We start from the raw sequence: 24,938 nt of genomic DNA on the forward strand, positions 1-24,938 counted from the left end.
GTAGATGGGTAAAGGTAGTCGAGATGAGGAGTACTTTGAATATGTTTAGAATCATTTTTTACAAACAGCACATTCTGGAGCCAAAAGTATATCAGACCCTTCAAGACTTGTTATTCTGCAATAAGATAAGATTAATTAATAAAATGAAAACAAAGATACCCCGAGGTAGCAATGATACTAATATGACTGAATTTTACAGTTTTAGGGAGGAAACCATGGATCCAAGACTGTTAGGTTAAACTAAAATAAGGATAATTATGAGAGTATGAAAGCAGAACGAGTTGAATTGAACTGATAAATGAAGTGAAGGGAATGATCAATGGATATAGTGGCAGATATTAAAGTGGATAAATATTCCAATGAGAAAGAGAAATTGCAAGGGGAAGGACCTAGCATTTGGAGGGAAACACAACAAGAAATAAAGTATTGAAAGGAAAGGAAAAGGAAATAATTACACAAAGCAAAGGAACAGGTCTGAAGATTGAACAGAATATAAAAGGCACAGGAATCAATGGCTCCAAGATGTACAAAGAGGGAAAAATTAATGTACGAGAGAAAATCATATCGAAATATGTATTTCTATGAAGACTTTAGAAACGAATACAATATGAGTCTGTCTGCAGAATTAATAATGGAAATGGCAGATGAATTCAAATAATTTTTGCATCTGCAAGAAAATTACAATCCCCAGAGAAATGACACTGAAGAAATCATTGAAGCTGTGGGCTGGCAACTTCCCAGGTCCCTGATGGAGGGTATCTTGAGTCTTTAAGGTGTAGCTTCTGGGAAAGTTGACCAATTGCTTTAAATTCCCAAAGTTCTCGAGATTCAGGGGGTGTCCCATTCCTTTCAAAAATAGTGAATGTAAGTCATTTATTCAAAAAGGGAAGAAGACAGAAAGTAGAAAACAACAGGTCAGTTTTTTTATCGATCAGAGTGAAAATGCTCGAAATTAATATTGAAGATGTTGTAACAGGTCACTTTGTGAAAATGAAATGTACTGCAGATAAAGGACAACATGTGGATACATTGAGCTTCTATTTCCAGAAGGCATTTGTTAACATAGAAAATAGGAGCTGGAGGAGGCCATTCGGCCCTTTAAGCATGTTTCACCTTTCAATATGATCATTACTGATTGTCAAACTCAGGACCTTCTTCTGGTTTTCTTACTATACTCCTTGACACCTTTAGTCTGAAGGACTCTATCTAACACCTTCTTAAAGTATTCAATGTTTTGGCCTCGACTGTTTTCTGTTTAGATTCCTTACAGTGTGGAAACAGGCCCTTCAACCCAACAAGTCCACGCTGAACCTCCGAAGAACATCCCACCCAAACCCATTCCCCTCCATTTACCCCTGACTAATGCATCTAACACTACGGCCAATTTAGCATGGCCAATTCACCTGACCTTCACATCTTTGGACAATGGGAGGAAATCGGGTCACCTGGAGGAAACCCACGCAGACACGGGGAGAATGTGCAAACTTGATACAGATAGTTGCCCGAGATGGGAATTGAACCCGGGTCCCTGGCGCTGTGAGGCAGCAGTGCTAACCACTGAGCCACTGTGCCACCTGTAGTAATGTATTCCTTATGCTTTCTGTGAGGAAATGAATTTCTCCTTCATCTCTTTCCTAAGTGACCTACCCCATATCCTTATCCAGTGACCCCTTGGTTCTTGACTCCTCAGTCATCGGGAACATCTTTCTTGCATTTACTGTGTCGAGTCTTTGCTGGAATTTCATACGTTTTCCTGAGATCCCTCATGCTTAATCTCAAGGTTCACTTTCCCATACTAAGCAACGAGGCTTTGATCTCATGACACTTCATGTGTTCATCCAAATACTTTATAAAGACTGTGAGGCTTCCTGCATCTAGTAAAGTCCCAGGCAATGAATTCCAGAATCCCACCACCCTCTGAGTGAAAACATTTTGCCTGAAACTCCCTCTGAACCTCCGACCTTTCATATTAAATTTATGCCATTTTGTTAGTGTGAAGTTCGTAATCCACTGGGAACCAGAAATTCCACATTAGGGAGGCACAGGTAAAATTCTGGACAGGAACATTTCATTGATGATGCTCACACCTCCACAACTGTCTCCTTCCTGAGCCCCTGGCACCACACCCTGCAAGGTAAAAACAATGACTGCAGATGCTGGAAACCAGATTCTGGAATAGAGTGGTGCTGGAAAAGCACAGCAGTTCAGGTAGCATCAGATGAGCACGTTTCGGGCATAAGCCCTTCATCAGGAATACAGGCAGAGTTCCTGAAGGTTGGAGAGATGAATGAGAGGAGGGTGGGGTGGGGAGAAAGTAGCATAGAGTACAATTGGTGAATGGGGGTGGGTATGAAGGTGATAGGTCAGGGAGGAGGGCGGGGGAAGGTAACAAAGGGTACAATGGGTGGGTGGGGGTGGGATGAAGGTGATATGTCAGAGAGGAGGGTGGAGTGGATAGATGGAGAAGAAGATAGGCCGGCAGGACAGGTCATGGGGCACGGTGCTTAGCTGGAAAGTTTAGAACTGGGGTGAGGGAAGGGGAAATGACACGCTGCAAATCACCTAACCAGCTTTCTTAAAGGGGCAGCATCCAACCAGATACATAACACCCCTCCCCCTTTGTTTTAAACAAACCCCAACAAGGCTGGATGCAAACGAGTGTGGCAGGAAGGATCCCTGAAAAAAAATGGAATCAAGGGGAGTCATGGGTCAAACTCTCCATAGGTTAGAGTTAAAAATGTGTTGCTGGAAAAGCGCAGCAGGTCAGGCAGCATCCAAGGAGCAGGACAATCGACGTTTCGGGCATGAGCCCTTCTTCAGGAATTTGGAGAGGGGGAGGTGGGCTGAGAGATAAATCGAGGAGTGGGGCTGGGGGCACTCAGCTGGGAAGATGATTGGTAGATGCAGATGGGGGGCAATGGTGATCGCTCAGAGGGGAGGGTGCAGTGAATAGGTGGGAAGGAAGATGGACAGGGAGGACAGTTCAAGAGGGCGGTGCCGAGTTGGAGAGATGGATCTGGGATGATGCCTGAAACATCAATTATCCTGCTCCTCAGATACTGCCTGACCTGCTGTGCTTTTCCAACACCACACTTCTCGACTCTGACCTCCAGTTTCTGCAGTCCTCACTTTGTCTTTGTATTTAGTATTGTACAATCATGGATTAGAAACAGATCTGAGACAGTATGGAATGAACTACAGACTGGAACACCACAGAGGGCTTCAGGTGGTTTGTAAACATCCTGAGGTGAGACTGTGGGTGTTTGTTGCTGTTGGTTGAAGAGAGGGTTTGGTGCCTGAGAGTTTTCTGAACACTCCATTGTTCCAGGAGACCCAGAATGATCTGAAGAGCAGGACTCAGGGCCCTCCCTGCAGAACCTTTTCTATTTCCCATCACTTTCTACTCTATTACCGAGCCAGCCTTCAGCAAACTGGCATCAGTCATAGCCGAAGGACAGGGTACGCAGTGGAAGTATTACAGGGGCTGGAGGTGATACACAGAGACTTGAAGAAGGAGAACTGAAGTTAAAAAAATTGGTCATAATCCCAGAGAACTGCTGTCTCATTAGAGAGTTGACTGATGGTGATTTAACCTGAGGGTCACCCTGCCTCAGACAAGGGGCAAGGTTGAGAAGGTGGGACCTTCAGGATCCCCTCAGATAATATGGGAATTAAACCCGCATTGTTAGCATCACTCTACACTGCAAACCAACTGGCCAGCCAACTGGGCTAACTGACCTGAAAAGGCAAACCAAGTATGTCCAGAAAGTAGTGTGGACATCATCAAGTGAGGGCATAAGGGAGTGTGGCATGGCTGGATGGCATTTACTTGTGAGTAAGGCAGATGAGCTGAGGGTGTAGATTAATGAGTGGGGATGAGATATTATGATCTCAGAGACATGGTTGAGAGTGGGGCAGGATTGGCAGCACCATGTTCCAGGGTATAGAGCCGTCAGATGAGACATGTGGAGATGGGGAGGGATGTAAAAGGGCAGATGGTGTTACAACATTGACCAATGAGTCAATTGCTACAAAAGAGGGATGATGCAGAGTTATAAGGTCATAGAGCCAGAGAGTTGGTTTAGCTCAGTTGGCTGGATTGTTGGTTTGTAAAACAGTGTGATGTGAACAGCATGGGTTTAATTCCCATCACTGGTTTGAGGTTACCATGAAAGGGCTCTCCTTCTCAATCTCTTCGCCTTGCCTGAGGTCTGGTGGCCCTCAGGTTAAACCACCACCAGCTGCTTCTCTCTAATGAGAAAGCAGCCCCTCTGATCTGGTAAGATTATGGTGACACAACATCATACAGCATGGAAACAGACTATTTGGTCTAATCAGTCCACACTGACCGGGTTCTCAAACTAAACCCATTCGACTTGCTTACATTTGACCCAAATCTTTTCTATTTATGCAGATATCCAAATGTCTTTTAAATGTTGTAACTGTATATACGTCCACCATTTCCTCTGGTAGTTAGTTCCACACAAGTACCACCCTCTATGTGAAAAAGTTTATCCTGTGTACTTCTAAATCTTTCTTCTCTCACCTTAAAAAAATGCCCCCTAGATTTGAACTCCCACACCCTAGGGAAAAAACTCTCGTTATTCGATTATCTATGCCCCTTGTGGTTTTATAAACCTCTATAAGGGCACCCTTCAACCTCCTGTGCTCCAGTGAAAAAAGACCCAACGTTTATGACTCAAACGCTCCATGCCAAACACAATCCAACCGGACAGCCAGGACTATACACAGTACTCCAGAAGAGGAGTCACCAACATCCTGGACAACCTCAACAGACGTCCCAACTCGTACACTCAAAGATCTGAGCAATCAGAGCAAGCATGCTCAATGTCTTCGTAACCACACTGTCTACCTGTGATGCAAATTCAGGGCATTATGGACCAACTTGATTAGAAAAGGGAAAAAAGGAAGCTTATGGGAGTTACTGAGCTCTGAAAACACTGGATATCCTCAAGGGTGTTGAAAGTACAGGGGGTTACTTAATGAAGAAACTAGGAGAACCAAAAAATAGACAGGAAAAAGAAAATCTGTTAAATAATGTTAAAGAGAGTCCAAGGAAATGTCATACGTATGTTCGGGGCAAGAGAATAACCAGAGAAAGCGTAGAGCTGATGAGGAACCAAAATTACAATCGGAGCGTGGAGCTGCAAGTCTTAGGTGAAGTTGCAAATGAGTTTTTCACGTCGGTTTTCATGATAGAGAGAAGTACAATGTTGGGATAGAAATCAGGGACATGGACCATGACAAATGTGAACAAAGTATCATATAGATGGAAGTGGCAATGGTGATTTTAACAGACTTGAAAGTGGCTAATTCCCCAGGCCCACATGGTATCCCAGGTGGAGAATGCAAGGGCTCTGATATCACTTTCCAAATCCTCTCTGGTCACAGGAGGGGTGCCAGAGGATTGAAGGACAGGTGTCATTATTCAGGAAGGGTGGTAGTGATAAACTAGGAAACTATAGGCCAGTGAGTACAACATCAATGCTGGGGAAACTATTAGAAACAATTCTGAGAGACCGAATGAATCTTTACTTGGAGAGACAAGGGTTAACCAAGGGTAATCAGCATGGCTTTGTAAAGGAATTGGATTGGATTAGATTGGATTGAATTTTTATCAGAGGTGACGAGGTGTATAGATGAGGGTAATGTAGTTGATGTAATCTACACGGACTTCAGAAAGCTCCACTTAAGGATATCACTGACTTTTTACACATTCACCAGACAGGATTCTCTCTGTCCCTCCATGAAACACGTTGACATAAACTAACACGGTGACCCTTTCCAGCCCTCCTCCTTGGTGTCTTGAAACAGATTCAGATTTATTTTCAGCACTGATTGTCTGGAGATTTCTTTCCAACTCTCAGCTGGAGACTTTTATAAAATTAAGAGAAAAAACAACTTCTCCTAGCATGACTTCTGATGATCTGAACTCAACCTGCTAGTGACACTTAATTCTGATCTTAAAACTCAACTTTGAAAATATTCAGTAATTAACTCCTGAGGTGACTTGAATAATTGACATAGTTTCTCAGAAAGGCTGTCTTTACTTCATTGTTCCAAATGTCATTCTGGCCCCTTCTTTTAAAAGAAAGACATCATAATCACAGAACTGAAAAGTAAAATCTATTTTCCCTCGACAAATTCTGAATGAATAATAATAATATTTTACAAACCTTCATCATACAGTGCCTCCTGGTTTTTTATCGCTTCATGAATGGGAACAGTCTCTCTCTATCCGTGCTATCCTGACCTCTCATGATATTGACCACCTCAATCAAATCTTCCCTCGGCCTTCCTTTGGCCCAGATCCAGTCTAAACTCAATGATAAGTGACCTCTCGTTATTATAATGTCTCCAACTGAGCAGTTCACAACAAGAGGAAACATTCTATCCACTCTGTCAAAAATTGTACAACTGGAATGATCTCTGCTCAATCTTTGCTATGCTTTCCTCTTCGATGTAAAAATAACACACACACGATCGGTCAAATAATAATGAGCATTTTTATTTGAAGGGTGTATTTTGGTTTACTGGGAGGTGACCTTTGTTGGAAATCGCACTTCTATTCGGATGCTTCAGACTGTCAGACAGGTCATGGGACTGACCCATTGTATCCTGATGAAGTAGATAACGATTGACAGTATTTTAAGATGTCACAACATCTCCTAAAGTGAAGAACAGGTAAATTTGACTCCTTACTTTACTTTAAAGGGTCATCTCATGAATGAGGGTCTGTTCATGATGACAACCTCTGTGGTGCCCTGAATAGACTGAAGGGTAAACCTGATGTGACTTGAACCCAGAGCTTGTTGAAGTGGGGACACTCCCCAATGGATCACAACAATGTCCTACACATTGAATAGGACAGAATCAAATAAAGCTCAAAGTCAAAGTCACTTAACGCACCAAGACCAGCATACTGGTTCCCCATGACAACCCAGTAAACCTACCTCCCTTATGGCCCAATAAGTAACAGTGCTAAAGGAAGAGGCAGCTGAACCCAAAGACAATGGAGGAGCTGCAAAAAAAAAAGATTGATATGGACTTCAGTAAGGTGTTCAACAAGGTTCCTCATGGGAGTCTGGTTAGCAAGGTTAGAATTCATGGAATACAGGGAGAACAAGCCATTTGGATACAGAACTGGCTCGAAGGTCGAAGACAGAGGGTGGTGGTGGAGGGCTGCTTTTCAGTCTGGAGGTCTGTGACCAGTGGTGTCCCACAAGGATTGGTGCTGGGTCCACTACTTTTTGTAATTTTTATAGATGATTTGGATGTGAACTTAGGAGGTATAGTCAGTAATTTTGCAGATGTCACCAAATTTGGAGATTTAGTGGACAGCGAAGAGGGTTAGGTCAGAATACAATGGGATCTTTATCAGATGGGCCAATGGGCTGAGGAGTGGCAGATGGAGTTTAATTTCAATAAATGGGAGATGCTGCATTTTGGAAAGGCAAATCAGGGCAGAATTTATACACTTAATGTTAAGGTCCTGAGGAGTGTTGTTGAACAAAGAGACCTTGGAGTGCAGGTTCATTGTTCCTTGAAAGTGGTGTCAAAGGCAGATAGGATAGTGAAAAAGGTGTTTGGTATGCTTTCCTTCATTGGTCAGAGCATTGAGTATATGAGTTGGGAGGTCATGTTATGGCTGTACAGGACATTGATTAGGCTACTTTTGGAATATTGTGTGCAATTCAGAAGAATGTTGTGAAACTTGAATGGGTTCAGAAAAGATTGACAAGGATGTTGCCAGGATTGGAGGATTTGAGCAAAAGGGAGAAGCTGAATAGGCTGGAGCTGTTTTCCCTGGAGCGTCGGAGGCTGAGGGGTGACCTTCCAGAGGTTTATAAAATCATGAGGGGCATGGATAGGATAAATAGATAAGGTTTTTTCCTTAGGATGTGGGAATCCAGAACTCGAGGGAATAGATTTCGTGTGGGAAGGAAATGATATAAAAGGGACCTCAGGGGCAACGTTTTCACACACAAGGTGATGCATGTATGGAATGAGCTACCCATGGAAGTGGTAGAAGCTGGTACAATTACAGCAGTTAAGAGGCATCAGGATGGGTATATGAATAGGAAGGATTCAGAGGGATATGGGCCAGGTGCTGGCACGTGGGACTAGATTGGGTTGGGATATCTGGTCGGCATGGACAAGTTGGACCACAGGGTCTGTTTCTGTGCTGTACATCCGTATGACTCTATTGCTCTACAATAGGTCTGAGTAGTTCACAAGGAGATGCCAAGAGGGAAGATGGGTACTTCAAAACCACCTATTGAAGCAGTGAAGAAAAACAGGAACAAGGCCACTGGGCAACAATTGTACTGAAAAGTGAAGATTCTGTATGATTCACTCAAAATGAGGAGGTGAAATGGTCCCATTCTATTATCACCAGGTTATTAATCTGGAGACCCAGGTAAGGTTCTGGGGAATGAAGTTCAAGTCCCACTATGTTGGGTGTTCCTTTTTGTCAGTCTGGATTAACAGGCTCGTGATGGCCATGACCTATCGAGTAGAAAGTCTGTCATTCTTCCCTGGTTGGTTCAAATATGATTCCAGACACACAGCAATGCGAGTGACTTCCCAGTGGCCTCTGGGCAATTCGGGAGGGATAATGAATGCTGGCCCAGCCAGTGGCAACTGGATGTCATGAATGAATCAAAACAAAGAGTCCATGGAAGGTGACGAAACCAAACCCATATTGTCCTCACGATTCAGGAATTTCTGACAATGAGCAATGAGATTGACTGCTCTGAATGTGAAAATGGCCAGGAGGATTATGGAGAGGACAGCCCAGATTACAATTACGAGTCACAAAGCCAGGTCATGCAGCAGAGACAAGGAATAAAGTGTCTTGACAAACTATAAAAAAGCAAAATGGAAGTCTTTACAAAAAATGATGCATTCACAGAGAGGATTCATGGAGAGGAAAGACTGAACAGAATTTCAGACTCTGCTCCTGAATCAGGAAGGCCGACTGATGGGGACGGTGAAAGTTATGAGATGTCAGATAGTACAGAGAAGCAGGAAATGTGGAGGGACCTGAAACCAGGAACTGTAAATATTCTAATCACCACCAAACCACCAAGGGATCCAGGAAAACACAGGGAGTGGTTAGAATGTGGAACCTGCTCATACACCAAGTGGTTGACACAGTGACCATTGTTGTACTGAAGGGGAAGCTTGATTGACACTTGAGGGAGGAAGCAACAGATCGAAATACTGACAAAGTGAGAAAATAAAGGGTGGGGAGGAACTTGTGCAGAACATGATCACCACCAAAGACCAACAGAATTCTTTAAGTTCCATTTGCATGCGCCTTAATTAACTGTTCAGATTACTTCATATAATTCTTAACATGCTGAACTTTTATTCGTTCATGGGGTGTAGGTTTTGTGAGCGGGTGTTACCTGCCCCACATTGTTGTCACAAAGGTACTAGCGAGCTGCTGCAGTTCATGATGTTATAACCCTCACTAATACTTCATTATTTTTATTTCATCAGTTTTACTTTGGAGCTGGGAATTAAAAAGATGTGAGCTGAAGGTGACAAACAAGTTTTGGTTTCTTTGTGAGGCCAGGCCTGGAAGTTATTTGCAGATTGCTTCTTGATCAAAACCATTCCATAGAACAGGTGTGAGCTGGGAGAGCAGTCTGTTTAAACAGATAGTAGATCTTGATCATTAATTTTTTGTCATTACCTCGGTCAATCCGCTCTGGGGGAGACCTTCTGCTCAAGCTGATGGTAGATGTTGAATGGTAACTGGGACCTCGTGGGGAGATGGTCAGGGTGAGAGTGAAAGACCACAGTTTTTAACTGGATTTTGGTCTGTGTTTTCAGGGAGCAGGAGTTTTGATGCAAAAGCATGAAGTTGTGAAAGCTCCCTGACGAACCTCCCATTGGCACCGATTGGAAGCTCAGAGAATAGAAACTCAGTTCCAAGTATTACTGGATTCATCGGAGTGAGCTGAAACTTTGGCCCTGATTGATATCTCCAGAAAGTCAAACCAAGAAACAATATCTCTGCCTGTGGAACTAAAGTATCATGAGAACCACCTGCATGATCTGGTCAGTTTTGTTATTCTATTGTATTTATCCCTTAACTGTGTTTGTTCATCTGTCAGTATTTTGTGTGAATGGGGCTGAAATGAAAAAAAATTGAAAATAGACATCAAGTGGACTATTTTGCTCTTTAATTTTGTTGAAATTTCACTCTGCTACAGTCACTGTATTGTTCATAAATTACTCAGTATTTTGTTTAAGTTACAAATCAGTGTCATTTGGGTCAATTCTGAAGGTCTCTGAAGGCAAATGAAATTGAGAAAATTGGAGATTAGAATTCCAAAGAGCAGAGAAAGAGATAGAAAGGGAGGAGAAAGAAAAAAATTTCAAAGAGCATTAAAGCTTAAAAAATTGGAACAAGAGTGGCAAGAGAAAGAAAAGGAACAGAAATTGAAAATGATGCCCTTTAGGAGCAGTGGGTCAGTGGTTAGCACTGCTGCCTCACAGCATCAGGAACCCAGGTTTGATTACATCCTTGGGACCGTCTGTGTGGGTTTGCTCCGGGTCACCTAGTCTCCTCCCACAGTCCAGAGGTATGCGGGTTAGGTGGATTGGTCGTGTTAAATTACCCATAGTGCCCAGGGATTTTCGGTTAGGTGGATTAGCCATAGGAAATGCAGGGTTACAGGGACGGGATGGAATCCTCGTTTGAACGTCAACATGGATTTGATGGGCTAAATGGCCTGTTTCCACACATTAGGGATTCTGTGTTACTCCATGCGAGGCAAGTTAAACCAAATGTTTGGAAGAGACTTAAAGAGGAAGATTTGAGCCATAATTCACAGATCAGTCAGAGATTTTTCAGATTGTGCAGGTGAAATGATTGCACAGAGGCCAGGATCCTATCACCAAGTCACATTTTATTTCCTTGGGCTCTTACCAGCCAGCTCAGAGCCAGTTCCGAGAATGAGGAGACTCTCTGAATCTCCTGTTTATATCTGTCCCCCAATGCTCCTTGGTCCAGGTAACAACCCAATCAAGGATCTTCTGAAAGGGGTGGCACGGTGGCTCAGTGGTTAGCACTGCTGCTTCATAGTGCCAGGGACCCAGGTTCAATTCCCACCTGAGGCAACATATCTGTGTGGATTTTGCACATTCTCCCCGTGTCTGCTTGGGTTTCCTTCCAGTGCTCCGGTTTCCTCCCACAGTCCAAAGATGTGCAGGTTAGGTGAATTGGCCATGCTAAATTGCCTGTAGTGTTAGGTGCATTCGTCAGAGGTAAATGTAGGGGAATGGGTCTGGGTGGGTTGCTCTTCGGAGGGTCGGTGTGGACTTGTTGGGCCGAAGGGCCTGTTTCCGCACTTTAGGGAATCTAATCTAATCAATGAGATCCACCAGGCCCACATTTCAATCACGACAGTAGGTTTTGTCAAAATTTGAAAAGACGGAAATGGAAGCAATTTTCATGTTGTTTGAGAAGATAACAACAGATATAAGGTGGGCAAAAGCAGAACTGACCTTGCCCGAGCAAAATAAGTGAATTGGTAAAGTAGAAGAGATTTCTACATCCCTGTCACAGGAACAGTGCAGGGTTTACGATGAGCTGTTCAATGTGAATTGGAGTTGGTCCTGGAAACATCCAGCTGGAGGTTTTGGAACTTATGGAAACAGCCTGGACAAACATATACTGAGTTTGGGAGATTTAAAATAATGTTCATTCATGGATAAGAGCATTTAAGCCTGTCAATACTTACAATGTTACAAAGAGAAATTATTCATAGAATCCCTACAGTGTGGAAACAGGCCTTTTGACCCAACATGTCTACACTGAACCTCCCAAAGGGTATCCCACACAGACCCATTCCCATACTACTTAACATTTCCCCTGACTAACCTACACATCCCAGAATGCTATGGGCAATTTAGTATGGCCAATTCACCTAACCTGCACATCTTAGGACTGTGGGAGAAAACCAGAGCACCCAAAGGAAACCCACACAGACTCAGGGAAAATGTGGAAAGGGGTGGCACGGTGGCTCAGTGGTTAGCACTGCTGCCTCACAGCACCAGGGTCCCAGGTTTGATTCCAGCCTTGGGTGACTATCTGTGTGGAGTTTGCACATTCTCCCCGTGTCTGCGTGGGTTTCCTCCCACAGTCACAAAGATGTGTAGGTCAGGTGGATTGGCCAGGCTAAATTGCCCATAGTGTTAGGTGTATTAGTCAGAAAGAAATGGGTCTAGGTGAGTTACTCTTTGGAGGGTCGGTGTGGACTTGCTGGGCCGAAGGGCCTGTTTCCACACTGAAGGGAATCTAATCCAAATCCACACAGACACTTACATGAGGCTGGAATCAAACCCGGGTCCCTGGCGCTGGGAGGCAGGAGCACTAACCACTGGGCCATCCTGTTATTTCAAAATTATTAAAGTCATCCTAATTTTCTGTAAACAGAACTCAGGTCAAATACTAAAGTGTACTCAGGGCAAGACAAGTCGTTATAATGGCTGATGGATACGAACTGATCCTCTGATCTCTTTTTGTGTCCCCCCAGAAATGTGAGAAAAATATAAAGTGGTGAAGGAAAAGGGAGGTAGGTCACCAGGACGGAGAGGATGGAATCCCCGAAAATTAACAAGGAAATTGCTGAGGGTGGAGGTTCAGTTCAGAAACTTCAATGTTTCTATTCGACTAAGTTGGGTCATGTGCATTCGGAATGTTGGAAGGTGTGAGGAAAATCTATGGGACTTCTAGGAGTCAGCAAAGACGACAAGGGAGCACAATAAAGAGAATAACATGGAGCACGCTGTAGCTCTGACTATAACAAAAAGGCCAGAGGTGAATTCTGTCATGAGTACAGTTATGTGTAAGGTAGGTGAGAGGTTCCTTTTGTCAAAAGGGAAAGTGACTCCTTTCCTTCAGGTGAGCTAGCTAAACCCTTAACTATATTAAGAGATACAGGGACAACATCAACCCTTTTACTGGAGAAAGGATTGCTTTTCCTCCAGTGAGTTTAATGGGAGCCAAGGTTAACAAATGTGATTGGTGGAGAATATTTTCCTGTTTCATTATATAAAATAAATTGGAAAGTGATTTATCAGGAGACGTACTATTGGAGTTGTAAAGATATTACCGATTGAGGGAGTAGACTTACTGCTGGAGAATGATTTGGCCGGACTGAAGGTAATAGTTTTGCTCAGAATTACAGAATACCTAAAGGAGGTTCAAAAGACAGAATAATTATAGATCAGGTTCTTGGTATCTTTCCTTTGTGTGGAGTAACCAGAGGGATGGTTAAACAAAATCCATCCAAAAGGGTTGATGAGACCCCACAAGCGAGTGCAAGGACAGCTGAAACATTCCAGAGAGGTGAAGATATTGCAGGCAGAGTGCTGGGTTTGACATCCTGAGTTACAGACCAGAAAACAGATCCTGAATTAAACGGTGCAGCCAATTCATACTGAGGCAGAGGCTGAAGGAGCTCCAGTGTGTTATTATCTTCAGAATGGAGTACCAGTGAGGAAGTGGAGGCTGGATCTGAAGGATGGTTAGTTGTACGTCAGATAGTGACACCCCAATTTTGTCAAATGTGTCATTATGTCAAGTTGGAGGTAAAACTCAATACGTGATTAAACTAACACCCCGATTCCTACACCAGTTTATAAGGAACCATTCGGTCATGTACTGGTGGGTTTTATAGGACCATTACCAAAATCAAAGGCTGGAAGTGAATATTTTCTTATCATTCTGGATATGACAACTGGATTTTCAGAGACTATTCTCTTTCAAACAATCAGAATTGCAGTGGTAGTGACAAAAACTCTCTGAGTTTTTCATTTCTCAGGGTCCACCAATCCCGAAGCACAATTTAATCAAGGATCAGACTTCATGACAAAACGTTGTGACGATAACATCAGTAATTTGGGGATTAAACAACAAAAGTTGACTGTGGACTATCCGCAAATCCAAAGTGCTTTTGGGCACAGATTACTAAACTCTCAAAATCATGATTGAAATCGATGGTAATGGGAGTCCAAATGATAGAAAAAAAGGCTGAGATTTTCTCTTCTCAAAAGGGTTAACAAGAGCAATAAGAGGTACATGGAACAGCACCACAGTACAGCACAGTACAGCACAGTACAGTACAGCACAGCACAGTACAGTACAGTACAGCACAGCACAGCACAGCACAGCTCAGTACTGTACAGCACAGCACAGCACAGCACAGTACAGCGCAGCACAGCACAGCACAGGCCATTCAGCCCTCAACGATGTGTCAACCTTTTATCCTACTCTAAGATCAAACTGACCTGCATACCTTTCATTTTACTACCATCCATGTGCCTATCCAAGACTTGCTTAAATGTCCCTAATGTATCTGACTCTCCTACCACCACTGGTGTATTCCAAGCACCCACCACTTTCTGTGTAAGAAACCTACCTCTGACATCTCAACTAAACCTTCTTCCAATTACCTTAAAGTTATGCCTCCACATGATAGCCATTTCCATCCTGAGAAACAATCTCTGGCTATCCACTCGATCTATGCCTCTCGTCATCCTGTACGCCTCGTCCTTCTTCACTCCAATGAGAAAAGGCCTCACTCCCTCAAACTTTCTCCATAAGAGATGCCCTTCGGTCCAGACAGCATTCTTTTAAGTATCCTCTTCAACCTCTCGAAAGCTTCCACATCCTTCTCTGGGACGAGGCCATCACTGGCTATATAGCATTTATTGCCCATCCATGGTTTCTCTTGAAGTCTTTGGTACAACTGAATGGCTTTGTTGGTCATTTCAAAGAGCAACTGAGAGTTAAACACAGTGTGTGGATCTGGAGTCCCATGTAGGCCAGACCAGGTAAGGATTGCAGATTTCCTTCCCTGAAGGACATCAGTGTATCAGATGGGTTTTTCTGACAATCAACAATGTTTCATGGCCATCAGTAGACTCTTTGTTCCATTTTGTTTGAATGATCTCAAAGTCCACCATCTGCCATGCCAGGGTTCAAACCCAGATCCCCAGAACATGAGCTGAGTTTCTGGATGAATAGTCTAGCAATAATCCCACTCGGCCATTGCTGCCATTGTCTCCCCTTAAAGTGGGCCAGATAAACAGAAAAGAAGAATTTTTAAAGCAGCAGATGAAGTTGTGGGACTGTTTCTGTTCGAAGGTGAATCATTCAAAGCAAAATGTAGTGTTTTTCCTTTCAAGGTAATTAAAAGGGTTATTTAGGGAACATATTCAGTTGATACTCCTGACTGTAGGAAAAGCATCAATTGTTGTTTACTTGGATGATGTTGTAATACATAGTACAACGTGGAAAATTATAACATTTTACAAATATTCCACAGCTCCGGGGAACAAGTGAATTTGCGAAAGCCAAGATGATGTTGTGGGATGTGTGTGGGACAAGGGCAGGTGTCACACAGAACAGGAAAAACAAAAGCTTTCATTGACTTTCACGCAAAATGAGAGAAAATGAGACTTTTGGGCACGTGTGGATTTTACCAAAATTTCGATTTAAGTTGAGGACAATAGACGCACCCTTGATGTATTGATTGGAAGGAAGTCAGCCAGGTGGACCTCATAAAATATGAGTTCCCTGATTGGGGCTGTTAATCTGGTCTAATCAAGGAGCCCTGGCTGACAGACATATAAACAGGAGTGTCAAATATCCTGTTCATTCTGAAAGCTGGCTCTGAGGGAGGATCAGTGCGAAGGACTTTCCACAAAGGGTGACTTGGTGAGGGATTCCAGTCTCTGTGGAGTTATTTCAGTGGTGTTGAGAGAGAAGTATGCTCCTGAAAAAAAAATCGCTTGTAACAGTCATCTTTGAGTTGGGGTAAACATTTCTGACATCATCCTGTTAGTTCTGAAGATTGACTCATTTTATCCTACTGTCAAAGAGTAGGCCCCAGGATGTGGAAAAAATGTGTTATTGATTCTGGCCAAATTATATCGGGGTGGTTGAAAAGCAATCAATAGTTCTCCTGACAGCTTGTGGAGCCACAGTTTGTTTTGTTCTGAGGAGAGTAACTTTCACTGAGGCATCAGATACTAAAACCTTTCAAGAGTTTGTGGATTTAGTTAAGAGAAATTATGATCCCAAGTCTCCTCTAATTCTGAAATGCTCCTGGTTTGGCAATTCAAGAACCAGGGGAATCCATATCAGGATTTTTTACTGGACTAAGACAACTGAAAGTGGCATGTGATTTTGATTTAACCCTTAAGGCGGTGTTGAGAGACCATTTGGTGTTTGGGATTAATGATGTAACCATGCAAAAGCACCTACTAGCTGAAGCTCAACTGGACTTCAAAGTGCACAACAACTGTCTTTATCATGGAAAATGTGGCAAGTTGGGCAAGCGTGTTGCAAGGCGTCCTGATGGAAATGATCCCCCGCACCAGGCCGATTGATCTTAGGGAACACTACTTGAGTGAAGGCAATTGCATAGCCTCACTCAGGGCATACCCTGAACAGAGGGACTCGAGATCAGCCCACAGTAAAACCCCAGAACAAAGCCAGGCCTCAGCCAAACAATTAAAACTGTCTTCAGGATCCGGGCCAACAGGCCACTATAGTTGATGCCGGTATTCGACTCGAAACAGAAAAAGAATCCCACTGCACCTAAACTGGGTAAGAGAGCTCATAGTCCAGGAGAGTGCACACCTTGGGAAAATCCACCTACATCTGATTTGGAACAGTTACGTTTATTGGCAACATCCAAATCAGAACCAATCAAAATAAACATCTGGTTAAATGGTCCCCCGCTTCTAAAGGAGCCCGATACTGGTGTGGGTGTTTCAGTGATGACAGAACCAGTGTTTAACATTATTCACTCTGGACTCCAACCCGTAAGTTTGTGCAATACCTCACCGAGACTAACAAGTTACACTGGGTAACCTTTACAGATTAAGGGCCTCTTATGAGAACCAGTTGGTTCATTTGCCACTGACTATAGTATGCAGCAAGCTTGAAGAGGCTAAAATTGGTTGAGAAAGATTCACCGAGATTGGCTCAATATTCTCCAATTGGAAAATGGCTGCCTGAGTCCGAATGAAACACCTGACATTTTTCAGGAAGCTCCCGGGACTATCAGGGGAGACAAGGCCACTGTGCATGTTGACCAGGAAGTAATTCCAGAAGGCTGGAAGGCCCAGCCAGTGCCATTTGCCTCAAACTGGAGGCAAAAATCAGATGGCTGGAAGGCAAGGAAGCATCAGACCAGTGCAGTTTACAGAATAGGCAGCCCCGGTCATACCAGTTGTGAAACCCTTTGGTCAGTTTGCCATTTGTGGGTATTTTAAACAAATGGTAAACAGCTTTTCACAGCTGGATAAATACCCAATCCCTCATAGTGAGATATATTCACAAAGCTGGAAGGGGGCGCTGTCCTTCATGAAGCTGAACATGACCCGTGTGTATTTGTAATTGCAGTTAGATGAGGATTCCCAGAAATATTCTACAATTAATACCCATAAAGGTTAGTACCAGTACACGATACTGCCATTTGGAGTAACATTAGCCTGGGTAGTTTCTCAATGGACAATGGAGAACATGTTACAAGTTCTCGCCACATGGTGGCATTTATCTCGATGACATGCAAATACCAGGGAAGATTAACAAGGAGCACTTAAAGAACTTGGACAAAGTCCTTAGATGTTTCTCCCAGGTGACCATGTACCTTAGAAGGGAAAAATGTGAATTCCGGGTACCCCAAGGGACCTACTTGGGCTCCAGAGTCAACAAGACCAGGTCACACCCATTGGAAGATAAAGTGAGAGCAAGCAATTGCGCCCTGTTGTCATCTGACTTCTGACCTTCTTCAGGGGACAAAGTTTGGTTGAGGAACCACAGGAATGGCTCTGCATGGGTAAGCTACATGGTCAACACGAGGTCAGGTCCTGTGATGTATAAAGTTCTGGTCGGTCCAATGGTCCTGAACAAGGACATGGACCATATGAAAGCTGCAAACTCACAAACAGTGCAGAAACAATCCATGCCCGGCTCCTTGGCAGTGTTTCTAATTGTTCAGGAACCCGTGCATTCTGCCTGTCCATCAAGCATGGGGCGGCACGGTGGCTCAGTGGTTAGCACTACTGCCTCACAGCACCAGAGTCCCAGGTTCGATTCCAGCCTCGGGTGACTGTTTGTGTGGAGTTTGCACATTCTCCCCCTGTCTGTGTGGGTTTCGTACTGGTGCTCCCGTTTCCTCCCACAGTCCAAAGATGTGCAAGTCAGATGAATTGGCCATGCTAAATTGTCCATAGTGTTAGGTGCATTAGTCAGAGGGAAATGGGTCTCGGTGGGTTACTCTTCGGAAGGTCGGTGTGGACTGGTTGGGCCGAAGGGCCTGTTTCCACACTGTAGGGAATCTTGCTTTGAAGATCCTTCGGAATCTGAATTGGACACAGCGGATATCGCTGCCTCAGTGCCTTTGATGTCTGGAGAGGAGAAGGAATTTCTTCCAAGACAATCCAGGCACAAGAGGTGAGCGGCTGGGTGTTCCACACTGCCCATATCGGGGGCAGAGTTGGAGGGACCTGACCCAGTGCTCAAACATTCCAGGAGGATCTATGAAGAAAAGAACTGGCTTCTGTCCTCGGATGCAGGCGGGGAAGGATGGAGTGATTGTAACGAGGTCAGCCAGGTGCACCTTATAGAATATCAGTTCCCCGACTGGGGCTGTTAATCTGGGCCAATCAAGGAGACCTGGCTGACTGAAAAAACAGGAATGTCAGAGGTTCTGTTCACTCTGAGAGCTGGCTCTGAGGGAGCTGGATCAGTATCATGGATTGTCCACATGTAAATAAAGGGGGACTTCATGATGGATACCAGCCTCTGGGGAGTTATTTCACTTGAATAATTTGTTACAAAAATGAATAAAGATGGAATGGTCTACAGAATGATGCCAGGCAGCCTTTGAAAAACGAAAAGTAATTTTAACAACTGAATCTGTATTAAGTGCGTTGAAGTGTAATGGACCATTTCAATTAGCAGGAGATGTTAGTGATTTGGGGATTAGAGCAGCTCTCTTACAGGACGATGAGGCTGGAATGGAGAGGCCTATGGCCTATCTTTCAAAAACGTGGAACCAACATCAGAAATGCTGCTTGATGATAGAAAAGGAAGCATTGTGATCAGTTCTTCAACACGTTGAAGATTATGTTTGACATGGAAACACTGAGACTGTGTGTTTTTTCCTAATCATAATCTGCTTACTTTTGAACAAAAAAATTAAAACTAAGACTCCAAGGTTGTGCAGGTGGAGCTTAGATCTGCAGCTGTCTAAACGTTGTACATATTGTTGGGAAAGCAAAACTAATTGCTGATGCTTTATCCTGAATGTTCAGAGTGGTCTGGCAGGCTAAAAACTAAATATCCAAGGCTGGATTAAATATGTCCCAGGTTTATGTGTGAGGCGAAAGAGGAAATAGTCAGGATGTTTGCAAAACATTTCACTTCTTCTCTGGCTACTGGAGAGGTATAGTTAGACTGGAGGGAAACCAATGTGGTACCGCAATTCAAAAAGGGAGCAAGGGATAAACCAAGTAACTACAGTCCTCTCAGTCTCACCTCAGGAGGGGAGAATCAATTGGAAACAATTTTCAGTGACAGAATTAATCTACAGTTGGAGAGGAAGGGATGTATTAAAAACAGAAAACACGGTTTTGTTAAGGAGAGGGAGGCAGAAGACAAGAAAGTGTCGGCTGGTTCACCTGACCTCAGTCATTTGTGAGATTTTAGTTTTTATATTATCAAGAATAAGATTTAGAGCACTTGGAAATACATGATGAAATTCACCTGGGTCAACATGACTTTGTTAAGGTGAGGTCATATCTGGCAAATCTGTTAGAATTCTTCAAGATGGTAACAAGTAAGTTAGACTAAGGACAGCCAGTGGATATGGTCTATTTGGGAGGTTGCAGAAGGACTTGGAGAGGATACAAGAGTGGGCAAAGAAGTGACAGATGGATGATAATGGGGAAATGTGAAGGGTTTTGTACTTTGTTTGGAAGAAAAGAGTTGTAGATTTTGGAGTCCTGATTCAGGATTCCCTTAAGGGTAGCATGCAGGTTCACTTGGCAGTTAGGAAGGCAAATGCAACATCAGCATTCATCTTGATAGAGCTGAATATAAGAGTCTGAGATGGTAAGAGGATATAGATGAGCTGGTCTGATAGATTGAGCAGTTACAAATGGAATTCAATGTGGATATATATGAGATGATGCACTTGGGCAGGACAAACAAGGCAAGGGACGACATGGTGAACAACAGCACCTTGAAAAGCACAGAGGATGAAAGGGACATTGGTCCATATGTACTGGTCACTTAAGTGAGCAGCACAGGGGGATAAAGTGGTTCAAAAGGCCGATGGAAGGTTTGCCTTTATTATTGTCACTTCTCAGTCAGTTCTGTCCCAGTATCTCTCTGAAACCTGGGTGTGCCTGCAGTGTTCTGTATCTCCCCTCACTCTCTGGAAAGTCACATGAGTTTCTGTGGGCTCTGTCCCACACAGAGCTCTGATGGGAATGTTTTGGCAGTTTCAGGTAAGCAACGTTATCCTGCCTTCATTTTTTTAAAAAGGAAGTTATTTCTCCCTGATGAAGAAACCAAGGTGAAGGAAAAGGCTCATTGTGGTGAACAGCAACAGCTTTGCGAAATAAATACCAGGCAGCAGACAGGTCATCAAGGAGGAAGCAAATCCATGATTAACAAAATAGATTAGAAAGGTCAGTGTTAGAAAATACTTAATGTTTCCCTGTACCGAGACTGAGGAGGACTGCAGAAAGACACACATAGAGACACCTCATCATCAATACTGCAGCATTTCACCCTTCTCACTCGCTTCCTCTTGTCCTTTCACAAAAATCTACAAAAGGTACTTGACTTCCTGTGCACTGCCAAAGGAATATTGATCAATCATACATGAAAGGAACCAGAAAGGGAAGTCTGTGTACAGTCAGTAGCAGAGAGAGTGAAAAGACTGTTTTGAAAGTGAGGCACCAATCATAGCCACTCCAGAATAGGAAATATTGCACCAGTTTCCAATAAATTTCTCAAAATCCTCATTCTCAACATCAAATACTATGAGAACTGGGGAAGCACTGGGTTAAATACACAGTAAAGCTCCTCTGCACATTACTGCCAGCACGGTGGCTCAGTGGTTAGCACTGCTGCTTCACAGCACCAGGGACCTGATTCAATTCCACTCTTTGGCAACTGTACAAACCCTACAGAGACATTCTCCCTGTGTCAGCATGGGTTTTCCTCTGCGTGCTTTCATTTTCTCCCACAGTCCAAAGGTGTGCAGGTGAGGTGTATTCACCATGGGAAATGCAGGGATAAGGGAGGGGGTTGGATACAGGTGTGATGTCTTTCAGAAGGTGAGTGTCGACTTGATAGGCCGAATGCCGTGCTTCCACACTCTAGGGATACTATGGTTCCATGAGACATTGTCCCTGTCAAACACTCCCAGGACAGGAGCACCCCTGGATCAGACAAAGGATAATATGGATCCCTCTTTATTGCTGAAGAGAGAGGGACTGGAGACACAGACGCTGGCTGCTGTCCTGGACCTTCTGAACTGAACACACCTCGTGGAGCTAAGGACTGACCCAGGACCAGAGATCTCTGGTGAGTTCATCACCACTCCCAGGTGTAAAAAGATGCACAGAGAGTCTGGGTTGTACTGACACTGCTGACATACACACACAGAGGAACCTCAATTATCCGGCATTCAATTATCCGAATTTCAGATTATCCGAACAAGGTCGCAAAGACCTGATGCTTGGCTAAACTATGTCATCCACCATGAACAGAATCAATTAACAGAATGAAACACTCCCTGCCTGTGTCATTAGGATATTTATTTCTGATCCATTTAGAACCAAATATAGAACTGAACAGAATGAGGGAGATTTGCAATATTTGTTGTGGCTGCTGAAGCCAGGGTGTGGTTTGCATGTTATTTCTACAGGCCCCACAATTGCCTTCTCAATGCTCCAAAGCTTGGGGGCTGTCTCTTGTGTTTCTTTGGCTCGGTCCAAGCTGCACCAAGTTTGTTGGAGTATTTTTACATACCTCTGTCATTCCAGGAGGAAAACAGCCTGGGATAGAGCAGAAAGGGTCAAGACGGAGAGTGTGCTGCTGATTATTCGGTTCCTCATCCCTTATATGGAGAGCATCCTGACTCTGACTGCCCCGAGCAGGGCCAGGACAGATCGGAGGCTGCACTCGGCTGAGTGTACCAGGGGCCCCTGAGAAAGGCTGTCTCCCTGACTCAACTGGGGATGGCTGACAACTGTAAGAAGCTTCCTGTGTCTGTGAAAAATGCTGAATGTGATTAGTGAGTATGAGATGGGCTGGAGGGCACCAACTTGGCCCACAATGGCATTTTGAATTTAATTTTAAATTTGCTCTGAATTTTGTAACAATCTCCAAGTTATGGTTTGGTTCTTTATTTTTATTAGTTGTTTCAGGACCACAACTCCAAAGAAATGTTTCAGTATCAACTTGCTGACCTCCAGTCCCCACATCTGTAGTGATTGGAACCAGGTTGATCTCACTGCCCACCAGGTCCTTGATTGGGATTGTTAACCCAGGCCAATCAGGAGAACCCTGGCTGACCTCGGAGATCAGAAGCTCTGAGCTGGTTGGCCACAGCCTGTGTACTGTGTACAGGGAACTGAAGGGTGACTCAGTAACGGGATCCCGGTCTGTCGGCAGTCATTTCCACATCATTAATTACCGACCTGCTCCTTGTGGCATCCCCCACATCCAATTCTATCCCAGTTTTACCAAGGGCTATTCCTGAACTAATTCACCACTCACTGGAAAACCACTGAAAGTCTGATATCCCTTGTGCCCACAACATCTTGTGGTCAGATGGGTCAGCCAAAATAATGAACTTATGATGGACAATAACAAACTTACCATGGAGTTCCAAAAGATGGACAATGATTAAAGCATGCTGGGAAATCGAACCCAGCCTTGACTAAAGTGACTGTGCTAATCCACATGCTGCAGGATCCAGACAGGCTACAGCTGCTCACAGACGGTTTATAAACAAACCTGACAGCTACAGACCCTGCAATACACACCTGAAGTTGGACTTGAATGGGACAATGGAATGTCAGCCTCGGCACAATTGGGAGCAGGGAGTCATTCAATAGACATGGAGGTGCCTAGTACCCTTATTTGGAGGAGGCTACATGCACCCAGCACCGACCATGATGGACACCTAAAGACCACCCTGGCATCAATGTGCCAACACCTGGTTGGGTCTGATTGATCAGGGCAATCAAACCTGGTCAATCCATTGGCAGCTCGTCAAGACCCTCCCAAAAGGGCGGGATGGCTCTGAAGGATTAGAATCATCGCAAAACCCCACTCAGAGCAGTAACCCGAGAATAACCACTGAAAGATAAGACACCTCCAAGGCCATCGGAAGAAGAAGAAGACATCACCGTGTGGAGCACCCTTCCAGTGGGATGGGATACGGTCACACCAGGTTAAGCTAAAACATAAGATAGTTTGTTGTGGATTTTTTGTTAGTTTATGGTATACTTTATTGTTCTAATATTGATTGAGTTCAACAACCAAATATTTTTGTCTCGTAGGGTTAACTTCCAGTTCTTTTGCTGAATATAAGATTTTAAACACACTGTGTGGCAGGTATAACAAATTGGCACCCCAGATGTGACCTCGATATGTCGTGCCTTTGTTGCTCTGAAATCGAATCCTGTCCAACCTGACCCTCCGTGCGATTTTGCCATAGCCAGTTGTTAAGAGGACAGCTGTCCCACACCAAGGTCAGGAGTCCCAAGTGAATCAATCCGAATAGAAAGGTCAAAACTGAACTGTTCTTGAAAAGGTAAAGACAACAGGTTTTTACTTCTAGTCCAGCAAACAACTGTTTCTGTGTGTGTTTGGGGTCGGTCAGGTAAAACACCGAAAAGTCGGGAGAGACCCAGTGGTATTAGGACCAAGAAAGTTACAACAGCGGTACCCTCAGTCCATTCCACCCCCGATACTCTTTCTGTTTAATTGAAATGGCAAAGAAAGGGACCAGAGCAGAGGATTGTCCCGTATGGGAAACAAAACTGAGACAGTACGTCAATGACAAAAAGCAGCCGATTTGGGCAGAATGATGTAATGTTAAGATGGAACCAGGATTCCTCGGGCAGAAGTATTGGGATCGTCTTAGAAAAGCTCAAGGGAATCAGGTTTCCAGACTTAGTAGATCACAGTGATCATGTGCTGCTTCGGGCAGTTATTAGGGACAGAGCAGGAGTTAAAAATTGTCTGTAAGGAGCTAGAGGACGCTGCACGTGGAGCAATTTCAGCCCCAGTGTGAGCGAGGATATAGGATACTCAGCACGCAGTGTTGGAGAAAGAAGTAAACCAATGGAAGAGCAAATGTCTGGATTTACAAGCTGCAGTTAAAGTATGAGACCAGGCAGACACAAGAACGTAAGAACTCGGAGCAGGAGTAGGCCGTCTGGCCCCTCGGGCCTGCTCCACCTTTCAATAAGATCATGGCTGATCTATTCATGGCCTCAGCTCCACTTACCCACCCTCTCACTGTGACCCTTAATTCCTTTATTGTTCCAAAAAAATCTCTTCACTGTCAAAGTATTGATGAAGTCATGTCAACCACTTCACTGGGCAGGGGGTTCCCACAGATTCACAGCCCTCTGGGTGAAGATGTTCCTTCTCAATTCTGTCCTAAATCTGCTCCCCCTAATCTTGAGGCTCTGCTCTCTTGTCCTAGTTTCACCCACCAGTGGAAACATCCTCTCTATTTCTATCAGATCTATTTCCTTCATAATTTTTTAGATGTTTCTATAAAATCCCTCCTTGCTCATCTCAATTCTAACGAATATAATCTCAGTCTACTCAGTCTCTCCTCATA

Source organism: Chiloscyllium punctatum, chromosome 2, assembly GCF_047496795.1.
Source record: "Chiloscyllium punctatum isolate Juve2018m chromosome 2, sChiPun1.3, whole genome shotgun sequence".
In the NCBI taxonomy this organism is placed as follows: domain Eukaryota; kingdom Metazoa; phylum Chordata; class Chondrichthyes; order Orectolobiformes; family Hemiscylliidae; genus Chiloscyllium; species Chiloscyllium punctatum.